Below are 17,851 nucleotides of genomic sequence, written 5' to 3'. Positions count from 1 at the left end.
TCTCTCTCTCTCTCACCTTCACCAGCCTGCTGTGGTAACAGTCTTTTTATCTGCTGTTTGCAGCGCGTGGCACTCAGTCTGGAGGATGATGGCTATCCCTGAGGGGGGGGATGCAGACTGCCCCCCTCCCCATTCCCATCCTGGCCCCTCCTCTCACCACAGCCTCTACACCACTACTAAAGAGGCCAGTACAACGCAGAGGAGAAAGAGAAGGATTCCTCATTTTGCCTCCCCTTTTGAGGAGCAGGGATGACATACATCTTGTAAATCCCCCTTCCTCTCCTATTTCCTCCACTGGAGTAACATTACTACCACTACTAGCCACTACTGCTTCCCTTAGTGCTAGTTTATTAGTAGTCTCCCCTCCTCTCTTCTCTCTCTGCCTCTTGTTAGCTGTAGTGGTGTGTAAAATGCTGCTTGATGAATTTGTTTAAACTAACCTCATTTGGCTGCCTCAGTGCACATTGTAAATAGAAGGCTGTCTGGCCACCGTACAGGGGGAAAAAGCCGGCATGCATTCATTTTAATTCCTCATATTGTGACGTTTTTATTTATTTGTATGTGTTTGTTCTGTTGTAAATATGTTATCGGCGTCTCTCAGTGCTACAGTAGGACGGGCAGATTTGTTCAACTTTGCAAGGATATATACAGTAGTAGGCAAGGAGGTTCTTTTTTATTCATAGTTCCCTTTACATCTTGAGTTGACACGACAGATTTTTTAAAAACAGGGCAATGTCATCCTTTTTCACACTCTCAGATTCCACCCCTTGACATATTCTATAGTAGGCAGGAAAAGCTAAATATAGCCAAGGGGACGAAAGAAAATGATGGGGTTGTCTGCATGTTTGGAGGTGATTTCGAGGTGAAAGAGTTAAGGAGGGTGTGTTTTTTTGTGTTTTTTGAGGGGAATAGGAGGATTTGTGCCACCAGAGGGTAGTGCCTCGAGGCAAAAAAGCAGCAGGGCAGAAAAGGCAATGGATTATGGGTAATCCTGTCTCCTGGTATCAGAGGTTTGAGTATAGTCGATAATGAACTTGGGATTGTTTGTTCATTTGCGGTGGGTGTTAGGACTCACATGTGTTCCTGACTTTTTGTTTGCGATTGCTCCCATCAATATTTTAGAGGTAAAACTTCAGACAGAGTGTCACAAAAACACCTTCCTGTGACTACGGTGCTTTGAGGTACTGAGCTCTATAACTTTAATTAAACTAGGGATGCACCAATCCGACTTTTTCTGTCACGATACCGATAGCTATGCCTTGGTTTTGGGTATCGGCCGATACTGAGTACTGTTGCGATGCCAGTATTTGATTAATAGCTGTATGCCTCACTGTGTGGAAGTGACTGAGATCATTCTTTTAGGAAACATCAGGCTTTAATTAAACATTGCTCTCCCAACTTTGTAAGATAAAATGTAGCAAATAGATACATGGATATACATTTACTAAATTGTTGTTTGATATTAAATTAATGAATTGTACACCAGCATTTTTGTAAACATGTTTCAAAATGAACAGAGATTAATTCAATTCAATTTATTTTGCATAGTCCAAAATCACAAATTTGCCTCAGAGGGCATTACAATCTGTAGACATGCAACATCCTCTGTCCCGGGACCCTCACATCGGAACAGGAAAACCTCTTTAACAGGGAGAAAAGAGGAGGAGACCTTAGGGAGAGCAACAGAGGAGGGATCCCTCTCCCAGGATGGACAGAAGTGTGATAGATGTCATGTGTACACAATGACAGAACAGAGTTACACATTCAATGCATACGATAGAAATGATTCATATAACGAGAGTAGTAGGCTGAATAATGATGGAAACATTACAATTACTAGTAATAACAGCAGAAGTGGATATAGTAGAATAACTATGGTAACAAAAGCAGTAACGGTATCGGCAACAGCAAGCAACGCGACTACTAATGATGAAGATAGTGGCAGGAGGAAGACCAGGGTCCAGATATAACCACGATCCTCGGAAACCACAGAGATTACAGTTCAAGTAAACCTTTTTAATGCAGCAACAAATTGGTCAAAACTTAATCGCCAATTATAATTCATAATTATAATAATTACATATCAACATGGAATTGAATAGAGTGGCCCTATTGTCACCAAATCCAGCTATTTGAAGCAGTATCGGCCCGACATCGGTATTGTTGCATCCCTACTTTCAACCCCAGCATGGAGCATGAAAACACGAAAATAATTATTTTCTTGTAATCATTATATTGGAAATAAACATTTTATGGGATTACTGGATCTGTATGCATTTAAATGCAGTTGCACATGCTATATTGGAATCCTGTAGACATGCAGTATGAGAAAGCAAGCAGCTACTGACACAAATATGATTAGCAATAGACAACTGCAGAGTGTGAGTGTTTACCCTTGTTTCTGAATTTTTGGCTCCAATAGTCTTTAATTAACACTGCATTGCTTTCACGCGTACACAGCAGCTCCAACGACATCACATTTCTTTTTGATTTGACATGACTTGGTTTCGCAACTTCGCCACAATGATCAATCCCAGAGTTTCAGTGACCTCACAGCACTGCCTTTGGTGTTTCTTAGCATGATAACTTCCCCGTCTTTTAACAATGTGTCTGTGTGTTTTCTGGATGAGATGCAGTAGAAAAAAGAGCCCACTTGGAAGAAATCACTTTCCGCTGTCACTGACAGTTCAGTTCAGCGTGGTTGTTAAAGGCCCTGTTTTGTATGAGCAGATGAGTAATACGCCGAGGCTGACTGAGCCGAGCACTGATTTGATTTGAAGGCTGGATAGAGAGGAAGCGTGTAAACCAGCGTAAAGAGCTGATCTTCCATTGGCTTGCCACAGACAAGCTTCCAGCTCATTGAATCAGATGGAATTTATGCCCCGTGTCTATCGCAATAATTGCTCATAATGCATTGTAGTAGTGAATTACTATAGGCCGTTATGACAAGTTAATATGATATCTGTTACAAGTAGTTATGGCAGAATTACAACTTTCCTATTCGAGACGTCGTTGAGTGTCAATAAAGGGCATCTTGAAGGTGTTGAGCACACTTATAAGGCATTATATAAGGTATAGAGGTATACCTAAAACACTGGTCTTCCATTCTCAGAATAACACATTTGAACAATGTTGCATTTCAGCTGAGCTAAGCTAAGAAATGCTTTTGTTTGTCCCGTCTTTTTAATGAGCAAAAACAAGTCTAGAATGCAACCATTAACGTCTTCCAACTTAGCCTCAGTATATGCACCGCATATGCATTCATCTTACTATACAGACAGGTTGTGCATACAGTTGATTAATGGTAGTTATTATTCATGGTTCTCACTGTTTCCTGGAAATGTTTGCTCAGTGTGGATGCTCGGGTAACCACAGGGGATGAAGCAAGAAAAAGTCGAAGACAAAGGTAGACAGGAAATGACTGCCAGGATTCAGACTAAACTGTACTGTATGCAAACAGGTTTGTGAGTAGTGGGCCATTTATTTGGGCAGATTTCTGCTGATGTTGTGTCGCCGTATTCTGCCACTCATTCCCTTTCACCGCCCTCAGAAGGATGGCTCTCTCTCCTCTCAGTTTATGATGCACAGAGGGGGATTTGTATGTAATGTATGAGACAAGTGGCATTCTAGACAGGTAAATTATAGTCCTCTCCAGCACTACATCCCCCTTCGTCTATCTAATGGGAGGAGGATTGAGCACAACGGGAAGGCCATGTTCCTTCATCTTAACCTTGCACAGATGGAGCCAAATAAAATGCATTTGACTGGTTTGGTAGCTACATGCAGCGTTTGGGTGTTTTGGCAGAACGTAGGATTGACATGAAGGAAACCGCTTCAATTGACACGGCTGCACTGTGTCAGTTTGTGGTCATTTTCCAATATTTTCAGTGGGTGCGATGGCTGTGGGAGTTGTTATGAATCACAATTTCCTAGTTTTTTGTCCTAAAGGAAAGATGAAGATGATGTAAAATGCCCAGAAAGATAAAACAGGTCAGATATATTTGTGAGTTTTAGATTAAAAGAATTCACAAACCCGCTGCTGTATTGAACCCTGGGCTGAGCCAGCGCTGCTCTCCACGTTTCCCTTGTGTCCATGTTTGCTGCAGGTCTAATGGAGTTCCAATGCTGAGGGTTAACAGTTAGGAGAAGAAATTGCTTATTTATTGAGGTGACTGAGCGTGGCATCGTAGAAAAGTTATTATTGCTAAAGTGGGAAGACAGATTGGCTGGTCCACTTGGTGGCCACCTTGAGAGCAGCCGTTTCTACTGAAGGACGCTGAGAAAGTCCAGCAAGGGACTTTCGTCATTCATCATATAGTAGGTAGTAATTGAAGAGGACATGCTTAGACAGTATGCTGTCTGGACATTCTTGATTCATACTTTCAGGAATCGTTCAGAAGCGGATCAATGCCCAAATGACGGCATAGTCATATTTTCACTACCTGTCAACTCCATAAACAACCGACTGAAGTTAAATGGATCAAGTTGAGCACTCTGCCTCATGCTGAAGAGGTCGAAGAAGAATTAATTGTGTGTTTTTATGTTCATATGTTATTCTGAGGTCAAATTCCTGTGTTAATTTTAGCTGATTCATCTATAGATTTAACTGCGACACTCATAAAGCATTGGGATATTGCTACTAGATCAAACCCTAACGTATAATAGGCAGGTTACTATCACAACTAGGTTATGTCAAACATCCATGACAAGGTGGCATCTGGTTTATTTTATGGGAACAATGTTACATTATTAGCTGATTTTAGCGAGTCCTAACAGCCATGATAACCCATAATCCAATATAATTGCATGCTGTAATCGTAGTGTTCCTGATTTGTGCTCCCTGTTTTTAACCATCCCGTCGCTTGTCCCTCTCCTCCTCTCTGTGATCTTCTAATTGGTTGCTTCCAGTCTTTTCTGACAAGAGAATCTGACCCCGGATGCACTGACTGCTTTAACATCACTCACCTCTCTCCACCACTTCACTTCATCATGCACTGTATCAAAAGTAATGCCAGCTGTGAAACCTTGAGTATTTGAATGGTTGTTATACTACTGAGCTTTAGTTTGCACAGCAAAGTCGGCGTTGCTGTCTCTGTGCACTCTCATTCTCTTGCCCTCCCATCTTCATCTTAGCCATCGACATTCCTTTGGCAAGGGCTATCAGTCTTTTGGTAGACAGGAACACACACACACACCCACACACACACACTGGAAGAAAGCACTGGAGAAAATAAACTGGAACCCCCTAGAGCTGGAAAAAAAACCAGCAAACAGGCGAACAAGCCAGAAGAACCACCCCCACCCCCTTCACCCCCCAGATATAGTTCTGGACTTTGGAAGGAGCCCTCATTGACTCTACTTGGCTGGCAATTAGCTGTTGTTGACCCAGTGACTCTCCTACACCTTAAACAACTGGTTCCTCTTATTATCATGTGTTTTTTGGACTATTAGTCTGTGAGTTGTAGTTTTTGCTCTTTCTCTCTCTCTCTCTCGTTGCCAAGCCATTCTCTGTTTCATATTTGATCATCTTGCTGTTTGATTACTTGAAGGGTAATGTTCAGTCACCTACCTTTTTATACCAGTCAGTGTAAAATGAAGGTTGGGGGGAAGAAGCGCGCAATGGGGAAGTTGTGAAGTCTGTGTGTAACTCCTGTTGAGTTTTGGGATGATGACATACACAAGCAACATTTTGATAAATAACCGTGTTGTCATATATTTGGGCATTTTACTTCGACAGTGATTGAGGTAGAAGATAATCACTGCAAATATAAGAAAGTATTGGCTCCAATTTTTTTTTTTTTTTAACTGTCTACCAAAATGTCGCTGGTGTCATTGCCTGCAAGGAAATCTCAAAAACCATTTGGGCCTCAGTCCATTCCACAGCCATACGACAGGCATTTTTTTACGCTGTTTGTTGCACAAAACTTTTCAAGAAGCCTTCTGCACTGTGTAAAGAGATAACGTTCTTAGGAGGGGAGGAAATAAAAGGGAGGGGGTTGGGGGTCCAATGGTACAGTCCAATGGTTTTGAATCATGACTTGTAAATACGTTTTCATACAGCAAAAACCTTTTGATAATGTTTTAAATGTATCTGTAAAAAAAGATGTACATAAACCTCTGGGGGAAAAAAGGAGTGTTGACTATATATGAATTTATTTGTACTCAAGAGCACTGGATTTATTTACTACTTGATTGTAACTAAAAATTAATAATCTGCCAAAGTGTTTTTATTTAACTTTTTCTCCTGTCTGTTCCGTTTGTTTGGGTTTTGTTTTTGATTTTTTTTTTGCTTTTTAACAGCATTGCAGATTCTTAGGGTTCATAATGTATTTAATTCTGTTGAATAGATTTTGTTGTTGTTGTGTTTTAAAAAAAAGAGGGGTTATCATTTTAATTTATTGGTGCCTTGTTTTGTGCTCCTGTATACTTTTACTCTTTCTGTTTTTCCGTGTTATGTGTCTGCGGGAAGGCGAGGGAGGGGTTAACTGGCGGGTTGGTGAGGGACGGGGTGGGGGGAGTTTAAAACTTAGCAACTTCTGTACTTACATGGAATATCTGTACTGTATGCCAAAATGGTCTCGATCACGTTTCTATGAAATCAAGCTGTTGATAAATATCTCTATATATTGATATATTAAATTTATAAAAACTGTCCAACCTATTTGTCTGTCTGTGGTACATCTGGACTCTGCAGGTCATGCAGATAACGAGATAAGTGTTTGTGTTCACAAGCTTTTGATTGACTTAAAGGGTAAATTGTCCTTTGTGTAAAACTGTAAGCCAAGGTAGCATCTGCTACCTGCCATAAGTATGACACAAATATTTTTGACATTTGATTAATGTAAAATAAATTATTGTAACAAAGCAAAATACAAGTTGCTACTGATGGGTAAGCCAGTACCTTGCATGACAAATGAGAGGAACATTTTAAAGCACTTTGTTAAGGTAGAGTAACTCTGTGTGTGCAGTCTCTTTACAACTGGTACTGAGAAACTAAATGTAAATGAAAAACAAGCTATCTTATGAGGTTGGGCAAAATGTATTTAGAAATTGTCTATCTGCCATTTCACTATAATGTCTTGACATGCCATTATAAAGTTCAGTATTAAAGTAAATATGTTGCAGCTTCAGCTTTGAAACATGGCAACGCTCCCCAACCCGCCCACACAAAATGTGTTTCTGGCTGTTGCCTGTCTGTTTAGTTCAGTGCAGTTTTTCTCACAGGGTTTTACAATCTATCCTTAGACCCTTGAAAAGAAAAAAGTCTGTCATGCCAGGTTTATCTTTGGAACTGTTTTAGGCGAGGAACCTCAAAATGTACTTTTATATCTTCTAATTTCTATACTTTCATTTATTTATTAATGAATCAATTTACTCAGAGGCAGCACACCTGTCTTTTATTTGATATAATTACAGATTACTGGGCTTTGGCCTTGAAGAAAAAAATGAACAAACTTTAAGTCAATGATGAGTAAATAGTACTGATATATCTTTTATTATTTTGTTTTGAGGGCTTCTTCCCTAAAGCTGCGGTCTCTTCAGCAGAGCACATGATTCACTCACTCACACACCTGTCTTGCAATTCATGTAATCAAACATTGCTGCGTTAGCTTGAACTTTGAAGTTCGAAGAAGTCATTCAAGATTTGATGATGGATAAAATAAAAGACCTGACAAGTTCCAGTGAAGGGCAGGAGAAACGGAACCGGAGTGTGAGAGTAAACTGGGCTGACAGTGTAACCAAAGGGGAAGAAAAATTACAGTTACAGTTTCGACTGGGGGATGTGTGTGGTCCCCGGGGACTTTAAAGGACTGACAGTTCACTGGGGGTTTGATGGATGAGCCGGCGGGGAGAGCCGGCTGAGGATATGGCCGCTCTTTGGTCTGCCCATTGTTGCAGAGTTGCCGTTGCTCTTCATTGAAGATTCAACCTGACTAGGTCCCTGCGCTGTCATCTCCCCGGGCGTTACAGAAGTCAAGGGTGTCATTGAAGATTCAGGATAACTGAGGGAGTCGTGGTCGATCAAAGGGTTATGGTGTTATGGGCTGTACTCTGTACGTCAGGGTTGTAGGTCTCAGCAGACTGAAGCATATTTCAGGCTCTCCCTTTGAGTCTAAACTTGCATCTTTCTCTTTCATTCCAACTTTTATTGGTAAAGTGTATAGAAGTTAATGCGTGAGCAGTTTTCAGAGGGTTGAAATAGAAATGTTAGAAATTCTAAATTCATCAGTCAACTGATGTAGAGCCACAGATAGGTGTTTGAAGTCAGAGTGCTCGGGGCAATCCACTGAACATAGAAACAGAGTCCATAGATATAGACAAGGAAGGCCTCCAACATCATGTCCAAGATCTAGCTAGAGGCTGTTAAACCTCTCTTTGTTCTATGTTTCTATGTTCAGGTTAATTGGTTGCCTTGAAAACTCTGTTTTGATACACCTGTCTTTGCAAATATGTCTGTTATGACCGTCATCCTGAAGAAGGCAGTGTGCCTAAAACAAACTAAAACAAAGATTGCAATTGTGTGAATGATGTGGTTGCTTTTCCCTCTTTTCTTAAACATCAGACTTTGAGCATAAATAGGTGGAAATATTCCCCTAAACTAAAAACGTTCTATGTTGTTATGTTCTACTATCGCACTTGATGTTGCACATGTCGTAGCAATTTTAAGAGATGCTTTCCTAACTTCAACCAATCATTTTATGTTGTTTCCGATTCATTCCAGCAAGAGGAAGAAACCTCCAACAATCCACTTTCAGTACTCACTCACTCCACCACCTTTCCCTCTGACTATTTTCCTCCCCTGTGCTAAATGGAGTTAATGTCGGACTCTATTAGTGAACATTTGGAGTTACTGGGGCATCCAGGTAGCTGAGTGCAGACAATCTTCACTCTCCACCTGCCACTTAAAAATGAATAAAATATTTTGGGAGCCTGTCATGACAACTCTACTTATGAAATTATTTTGGAAAAGCAAAGCTGACCTTAGTCCGGTCATCGCCTCCTCTCTCGACACAACAGTCCTGTTTTATGAGCACATTTATAAAAGGTAGAATGAATTTGCATTATTTTAACATAATTTATAGTAAGAATGATAGTGATTTGTTAATTGAAATGAGAGCACTGTTGATTATTTCTTTAAAAATATAGTTTTACTGCCCGCACCAAAAACAGACAAAGTCGTCGAGTAGCTGAACATAGAGGAGAATTTAGGAAAAAACAAAGCCATTCGTTATGGGCCCAGAAACATGACTTCAGATGAATGCTAATGGACACTGCCTATTTAAAACATTTTGCATCGATGTAACGGGCTACTTTTGTTTGCTGAGATTGAGCTCTTTCACCATCAACCACAACTGGGCTTTGTTCTTTTCAGCTGTTAGAGGAATGTCTTTTTCCTTCGAGCATTACACTGTTTACATCAGCGGCACTCTTGTTTTGTTGTTTCGTGTCATTCATTCATGTTAAGTGTTTCCTGTTTCATTTTGTAGGTCTCCTCTCCTCTCGTATTCTGGTCCCTTCTCGCGTGTGTATTTTCCCGCCAGTTTTGAATGTCTGTGCGGCCCTGATTACTTTCACCTGTCCCTCGTTAGCCCTTCTGCTCACCTGCTCCCACTTCCCCATTACTCACTCAATATTTATACAGGTTTTTTCTTTATTAAAGTATTTTCTTTGTATCAGCCTGTCTGAGTTTGCATTTGGGTCCTTCCTTACTGTGCTTCGCCCGGCACAACAACACACAGTTTCATGCTCTGCTGCCCCTGCTGGCTGAAGGCGCCCACTACACTAATTTTATTGCCATTAAAACAGTAATTGCAACACTCTGAAACCCAGAAAGGCTGGCAATCTGCTTTGCTCTTTCATCCAAGAAAGATCCACTTTGTTTTCAGGGCACAGCACTTTCTGTAATGTAAAGTGACATAAAGCAAAGTATGTGCTTATGTTTGCTGTAGTAATTCCTTTTAATCATTCTTCATTATTGTCTCCCCTCTTCCCCCGTTTCATTATTTCTTCATCTCTCTCTCATTACCTTCCTCTCTGCCTTTGTGTTGCCTCTGAGAGCGTTGCAGAGGAGATGCCAGTTTATGGCGCTCCTGTGTTTGAACAATTTCACAGAATTAACATTTGAAGTGTTTCACAACCATTGCAATAAAATGTGATTGTTAAAAGCAAATTAACACTCAGTGTCTCCTTCTACCTTTCACCGCCCCTACATTTTCCCTCTCACCTGCTGTCTCTCTCTTGGTCCATTTAATTTGCCTCTATCAGCACTTTTTGCTCCTCCCTTTGTGATGCTTTCACACTGTGGCACCTTTTTGTTGCAGTGATAAGATGTTTTGACTTTGTGAAAGGAGCCAGCTCGGTTAATTCACCACATCTGGCCTTGTGAAGTTATTGCAATAAAGTCTCTTCCTGTTTAAATATGCAATGAACGCACTGCCACCCCTCTGCCTCCTCCCTTCTCTGCCTGACGGATGACAGTTCCTATTATCTCCTGGATAATAAGTTGCACAGATTAGCCATGGGGGCAGACAGAGGAGAAGGGATATATCACCTGTGTGTGTTTGTGTGTGTATGCGCCTTTGTGTGTTTCTCAGTGTGTGTCTTCTGTCTAGGTGTGTGTGTGTGTGTGTGTGGTTATTAATATTTGCCTGTTTATGTTTGTGTCTGTTTGCCTGAGTGTGCTTCTCTTTGTCTATATGCATGGGTTTCCATCCAGCTGTGTTTGTGTGCGTGTGTGTGTTTGTATGTCTGTCTGGATGTCTGTCTGTCTGTATAGCTGCATAAAAACATGTCATTGTGTGTTTTTTTAAGCGTGCACTGGAACACACTAGAGGAGGAGTTGATGGGCTAAGTGCCATTACCAGATAAGTACGGCTAAAACTCTCCATGCTAACGAGAATGGCTCATCATCATGGTGCTGGCAGACAGGGAGGCCACAAAAAAACATCTGCAATTCAGATTAGCAGCACTTGTGTGGAAGTGTGTGTGTGTGTGAGAGTGTGTGCATCCTGCTGCTCTGCTCCCTCTTCCTCTATACGTGCATGTATGTGTGTGTGTGTGTGTGTGTGTGTGTGTGTGAGAGTTTAGCACTTGTATGATGAGGGAATTACTGTTATTCACATGTTAAATAAGAAGCTAGCCTCTTAGTGTGTGTTTGCATGTGTGCGGGTTTACACCACACAGGTATGAGCACGCGTATATCAGCGTAATTGGCTGGCATAGGAGCCCAGTGTGAGTTGAGTTCGAGGGCATCCATACACCACATAAAGTGGATGCCTGTAATGGGCTCACTCTTCACTCCCTGTGATGGGCTTATTCCCTTCATAAATGGTTTCTGCACAGAGGCAGCCAGCAACAGGAATATAAACATATATAAGTTGCAAATTCCCCAAAATAGCAAAACAAATGTGTCTGCCCTTTTGTGCTGCAGATGTTGTTTTTGCATAGATGTGAGAAATAGATTTAATTAAATGTTCTCCCTGCTGGGACAGGTGAGGGCGATCGGACCCAGAAGTACCACAAATCTGATTTGCAACCAGCCTGTTAAACCTTCGTCTTTACAATCCCCTGACTTCTAAACAGGAGTTGAGGAGAGAACATCATTTTTACTCATTATACTCTCTTTTTACAATTCTCAGAGTATGGGAATACTACCAAGTGTGCGAAGGGGAAATAAAAAATTGCCTCATTATGTGTGTGTTGTGCGTCCACATGTTTATGCGTGTAACACTAGTGTGTATTGTGTGTTTATGTAATTACTGCAGCCATGAACAACTCAAAAACACATCATCCACTTCAGTTAAGAGCAAATCACTCTTCTCCTCTCAGTTTGTGATTAACGACCATCTGTTTCCTGTAAAACAAATGATTTTCACTCTGCTTTTATCAATCAAATCATTCCAATAAAGTTTTTGGTATCGTTGTAAAATATTTTAAATCTGGGTAGTGTGTTTTTAACAGCAATACATTTTTTATGTAACCTATAAAAACTCCATATACATGCTTATATTTATAAGTTACCCTGGTATAGTACAGTTCAGCTCTATTGGGACACTTTGTGTTTTATACCAAGTGTCTTACAGCTGCATCTGTTTTGTTCATATACTTTGGTATGAATGAAAAGGGAATATAAAAGAATCACTCAGAATTAAAAACTTTATAAGATTTCATCAAGCAGAAATGACCCATGATAAACTGCAGTCGAGGAGGGAGATCGACAGGCGGATCGGTGCGGCTGCAGCAGTAAAGCAGGCGCAGCACCGGACCGTCTTGGTGAAGAGAGAGCTGAGCCGGAAGGCAAAGCTCTCAATTTACTGGTCGGTCTACGTTCCTACACTAACCTATGGTCACGAACTCTGGGTCGTGACCGAAAGGACAAGGTCGCGGGTACAAGCGGCCTAAATGAGTTTCCTCCGTAGGGTGGCTCAGCCTTAGAGATAGGGTAAGGAGCTCGGACATCAGGAGGGAACTTGGAGTCGAGCCGCTACTCCTTCGCATCGAAAGGAGTCAGCTGAGGTGGTTCGGGCGTCGAATTAGGATGCCTCCTGGACGCCTCCCACTGGAGGTTTTCCGGGCACGTCCAACTGGGAGGAGACCCCGGGGAAGACCCAGAACACGCTGGAGGGATTATATCTCCCAGTATGAGCTGGAAAATGTTGGCCTGCTTGGCCTGCTGCCACCGCGACCCGACCCCGGATAAGCGGAGGAAAATGGATGGATGGGTGATATTCATGTAACAGTTTAGTTTTTATAAATAATGTGACTTTAAAATCTGACAAATCTTTGACAGTCACTGAGAAAATCACAGAGCAAACGTACAGCTCTAATTAATTAGATACAAATCAGTCAAATCTGAGTCCTCAATGTGCTCAGGCAACGGCACGAACAAAAGAAATACTTGAGAAAGAAGAATACAAAGTCTATGGATGGCGGGTGTTTCCGTCCCTGAGGAAATCAAGCAGTTAACGTGGCATAGTGATCAAGGTTATCTAATGATAGGTACTCCTAATTGTCCATTATACTGGCTGCTGCAGCTGAAAGTGGAGAGCTCAGTGCTTTCCAGAGGACTGATGTTGAAGCAGAGTTCATGCTGTACCGTCAGAAACAATTGTCATTTGTGACATCAAGATTATTGACTAATTACCATTCAGAAATAAAGACAGTGTGGCCCATGTACATCTAGTATTTCCAGTTGTTACGCTGCTGCACCTTTAACTCATTTGGTGTGACCGATGGATAAAAAGCTCTCTAGGTATCAAACCTCCAATAAGAGTGGTGGTAGAATGGACCTTATTACATCTAGTCGTCACTCCAACAAAGTTGCTTTTTTGTGTAGCTTACTTATACTATTTATTTGAGTAGTATTGTACCTCGGTACGGTTAAAAAGGTTACATCCACCTGATTAGTTGCACCACCCGGCCAGTATGTTTCGTCTCCCAAATCAAACGCACCCAAGATGCTGTGAAAAGGTGCATGCTGGGTCTGGCTCAAAGCTAAATGCTAACATGTTCCTGATGGATTCTCCAGCCATGATTTCAGCATTCACTGAGGAACTTTTACTTTTGTTTTTCAACTAATGTTGTGACTTCAGAGCCTCTTTCTGCTCAAAAGGATTTGGATTTGAAGAGCAGCTTACAGAGAGGCCCGGAGGACTGGTTATATTAGGACAGAGAGTCCAGGAGGACCTGGAGCAGATTGAGGAGGACTTTGCGGTGCTCAAGACTCACATGATGCCTTTCAGACAGGTGAGTACAACAACACACACTTTGTTTGCACACACTCTCCAGATGAGAACGTCAACAACCGGCGTTGTGTGCGTGCTCTACCCGGCTGGTGTGTAAAAACTGTGCAGCTCTCCTTTTGCTTTAATATACCTTTGTTTATTATTTTACATTATTGTTATATTACACATATATACATATGTGTTGTTTGTCTTGGTGATGTTTTAATATGCTTTTGATTATAAAAGAAGTGGCAGGTCATGTCATTCATGTGGCCTTATAATGCCTATTTCACCCGCCGTGGTGACTTCTTATTTATTGTTGGCCATTGTTTGTCTGGTTATTGTCTCCTTTTCCGGCTAATCCTAGCGAGGCAACGCTTATGAAGGCAAATATCGGCCTATAAGTATATTCGATCATCAGCTCTATGCACAGGCTGCAAGGTGCGTTTATAGAGAAGAAGGAACTTACTGCTGTTTTTGGAGATCAGGACTTGATGGACTTGAAGATGTTTTTATACGTTGACAGTCTATTTTGTAAAGCAGTTGTACTCATTTAACATAACGCTGTAACATCTACTCAGAGTACATTTTAACTGACCTACCTTTTACTTTTGACTGAGTACATTTTTACACAAGTAGGTACTGTTCCTTGAGTAAAATGTCCTAAAAGTAACATTACATTAACTTGAGTGCAATATTCTAATACTCTATCCATCCCTGCCACTAATGTAATAGTATAACACTGACTGAGGCCATTTTGCATAATGAGTACTTTTACTTTTGACACATTTGTTGCCAAAAGTTCTGCTCTTTCACTTTCACAAATATGACTTGTACCTGCACTTGAAGTCTTTCTATAGTGTGATATTGCTTCTTTAACTTAAGTAAACGTTATACTTCTTTCACTAATGATTAAGGGCTTATGGTTTGTCAATCATTATTATTTTTACCCCAAATCCTGCCTGAGATGCAGTTCTCAGTTGGGTAGGTCTGAGAATATCCTCAATCATCCCTGTTTATAATAAAGAGACTTTGTCCTCCCTCAGTTAGTGTGTTCTTACCACAGAGTAATACCACCATCTTCTGGTCACTGCTTTTTACTACATTGTAGAATGGCTTTGGAGCTGAGGCCCACGTGCAAATTAGCATCGTCAAGCAACCGTTTGGTTCTGTTTTTCCCTTGTTATTAAAGCTAAAAGCACTGATGTAACCTGATCATATTTTTGTGTAAATGTTGATGAGGCTGCCATTAAGTTACCTGATGGGAAATGATGTTGAGTTGCATGTCTAACATGTAGATTTGGTATCAAAATAACAGTTAAGCTTCAAGGACAAATGAGTAACTTGTATCTATATGACTACATCCCAACTATATACTCACTACTGTACACCATTGACTTGGATCAAAGTACTTTGTGCCTATCATAACTGATCATAACTGGCAATAAAGGAAAAATAAATACACAATTGGCAGTAGCTGCTGTTTTCAGTTGGAAATGACCAAGAACAACATGAAATAAGTCTTAAATCTTCATATTTATTTATTTAGAAGTAGTTCTCTGGTTTGCAACATATATGCCTGTTGTACAAGGAATATTACAGAGAGGTACATGTTTTTAAATTTGACTCTGTCATGTACATAGACTTATCCAAACAAGGGAGACGTTGCCTGTATAGCTTTAGGCGGCGTCGAATCTGCTATGTAGTTTCCCCACAAATGTCAAAGGTAGCATTAAAGGGCACATGACACAGTCAAAACCTCGTCCACATCACACATGTACTACACCACTCAACCAATCAAAGATAAGCTGATTAATCACATCATCAGGGAACAATCCGCATAATTTCCAATCATTCAAATTCCCCTCCAACACAATCACTGGAATATTTGTCCATGCATACATAAGTATACTATATATGGTAAAAAATATAGCATTTGGAATAAATACTTGTATCATTTATAGAGCAAACTGTCAGACAATACTTGATATATATTTTTCACAATACTGTATGTACATGTATTTCGGTTACTTTACAGGAACAGATAAAACTATATAGTCAACCCCATGTGAAACAGATTTGATTTCACTTCTTGGGTGTTGAGCCAGTAATGAAACCATATTACATCTGGGTCACACTGGATTAAACATATGGATGTGATTTACTTTAAGACTTAATACACAGGCACGGAAGACCAGATATACTAGATATTACACACCGCACAGATCGGATCATCCTTTAGCTGTCTGACACACGGGAAGCTACACAGACTCTAATTCACGTCCCTCAATATATACAGACAACCAGAAATGATCAGATGTGCTGCACTGAGTTCAAATAAATTCTTCTCCTGAACCTGTGTAAATGCAGCCTCTTTGTTGAGGACATCTGTGCTACTTTGTGACTCAACAAATGAGGATCTGATTACTAAGCCACTGTTGCAACAAAATCCCATTGTTGCCGAGTAAATGCAGCCATTGTATATACTACTACATAGTCAAGATACTTTATATAGCAGGTCTATCTTCATGTGAATCTATGTAGTCTCATGTCAGCATCCATACAAATAAAGTGTCTGGGAATGATGCAGCCTCAGTGGTCAGATCACACTGCAGCTCAGAAAGAAAGTAGTTCATTGCAGCACTACATACTGTAGGCAATGTCTGGACCAAAGTCTCTCCTCTGTAGAGAGCGATTTTATTTTCTGACTGTGAATGCAGACTGGACCTCAATAGATCACATATGGCAGTTGTTAAAATGAGTGGTATTCACCTTTTTAAATTCCGCCTTCAGTAACCCCAGCAAACCCCAGTCGAACAGAAAACAGTTGGTTTGATGTCTTCTCTGGGGGAGCTTCGTAAAGACAGAGACAACCAGACGATGGCATTAGAGTTATCTTGTAGCGGTAAACGTTTATAACAGAAAGCCTGTGTTACAAACCGGAGGGTTGTTCCTTAGGGCTGCACCCGATTAGTCAACTAATTGGTCTTTTTGGTCTTAGTCGACTAAGATTCCTTTAGTTGTTTTTCATGATGGACTTATTCACAAGAATCTTATGATCACACATCTCTGGTAAACAAACGATTTGAAGTCGTGCTTTTGTGTGAGTCTTTGTGGAGTTTTTACAGATCTGTCAATTAAATCAACATCGTATGAGCGTTAGCCGACTGGGAATTTCTTTGGTCGAGGACAGTCCTACCGTTTACAGGTCAAATGATTGATCCCTTTTGTTTTCTGTAAACTTCCTGACCTGCTAGACATTTTGGGGTTTTCTGCAGGGGTCACTGAAGGGGAGCTGTTAAGTTGTAAACATTGAATCAGAACAGTACTCCTGTTTAAAGATTCTTTAGGAATATGGGTGTGCATTTGTGGAAAACAGAAGAAGACGTCCACACTCCCTGGAACACAACTTATTTCTAAAATGTAATATGGTCGTCTGATTAAGGCTGGACCAAAGCCCCTCCCCCTATAGTTTCTGATTTAAAAGTTAGTATTTTATTGATATTGCTTCTTTTCAGACTGCCGCCATAAAAAATTAATTACTTTTGGTTTTAACACATCGTTTTGAAACGTGAATTCCTAGATTAAGTGTCTTTAGTCGCACATGGTACAAATATTCAGACTCATTCCTATGTCTCTGTTAGTCCCATAATCCATGCCAGTACAGTTAGACTTGCTACATTGTTTTCTTGGAATGTATCATTGCCAGCCTGACATTCATTGTGCATTTTGTAGCAGTTGCATACAGGATTTGATTTGAAACGAGCAGGCAAACAAGACATTCGCTATATTTGAACTGAGGGACGAAGAAAGAGAGAGAGAGAGAGAGAGAGAGAGAGAGAGAGAGAGATGTTTATCATGAAAACAGACAGTATTACAACATACTGCTGTGTGTTTAGTATTATAAGCCAGCCAGTAGGGGGAGTAACTGTGTATTGGCATGCAGCACCTTCTGAACTGTACAATCTTCTTATTAGAAAACGTTTGTCTTTCTTTAATCTGGTTATGTTGTGGTTATAAAAATTAATTTCTTTTGTGTCCAACTGAAAACATTTTATCTCCAACTAAACCATTTAGTTTTTCCAATAATTCACCCATGACCCGATGTGAAAAACATCATTACTATG

This window comes from Pholis gunnellus, assembly GCF_910591455.1.
Source record: "Pholis gunnellus genome assembly, chromosome: 4".
Lineage (NCBI taxonomy): Eukaryota > Metazoa > Chordata > Actinopteri > Perciformes > Pholidae > Pholis > Pholis gunnellus.
The sequence above is the reverse complement of the archived record's forward strand: the minus strand, read 5'-3'. Positions refer to the sequence as shown.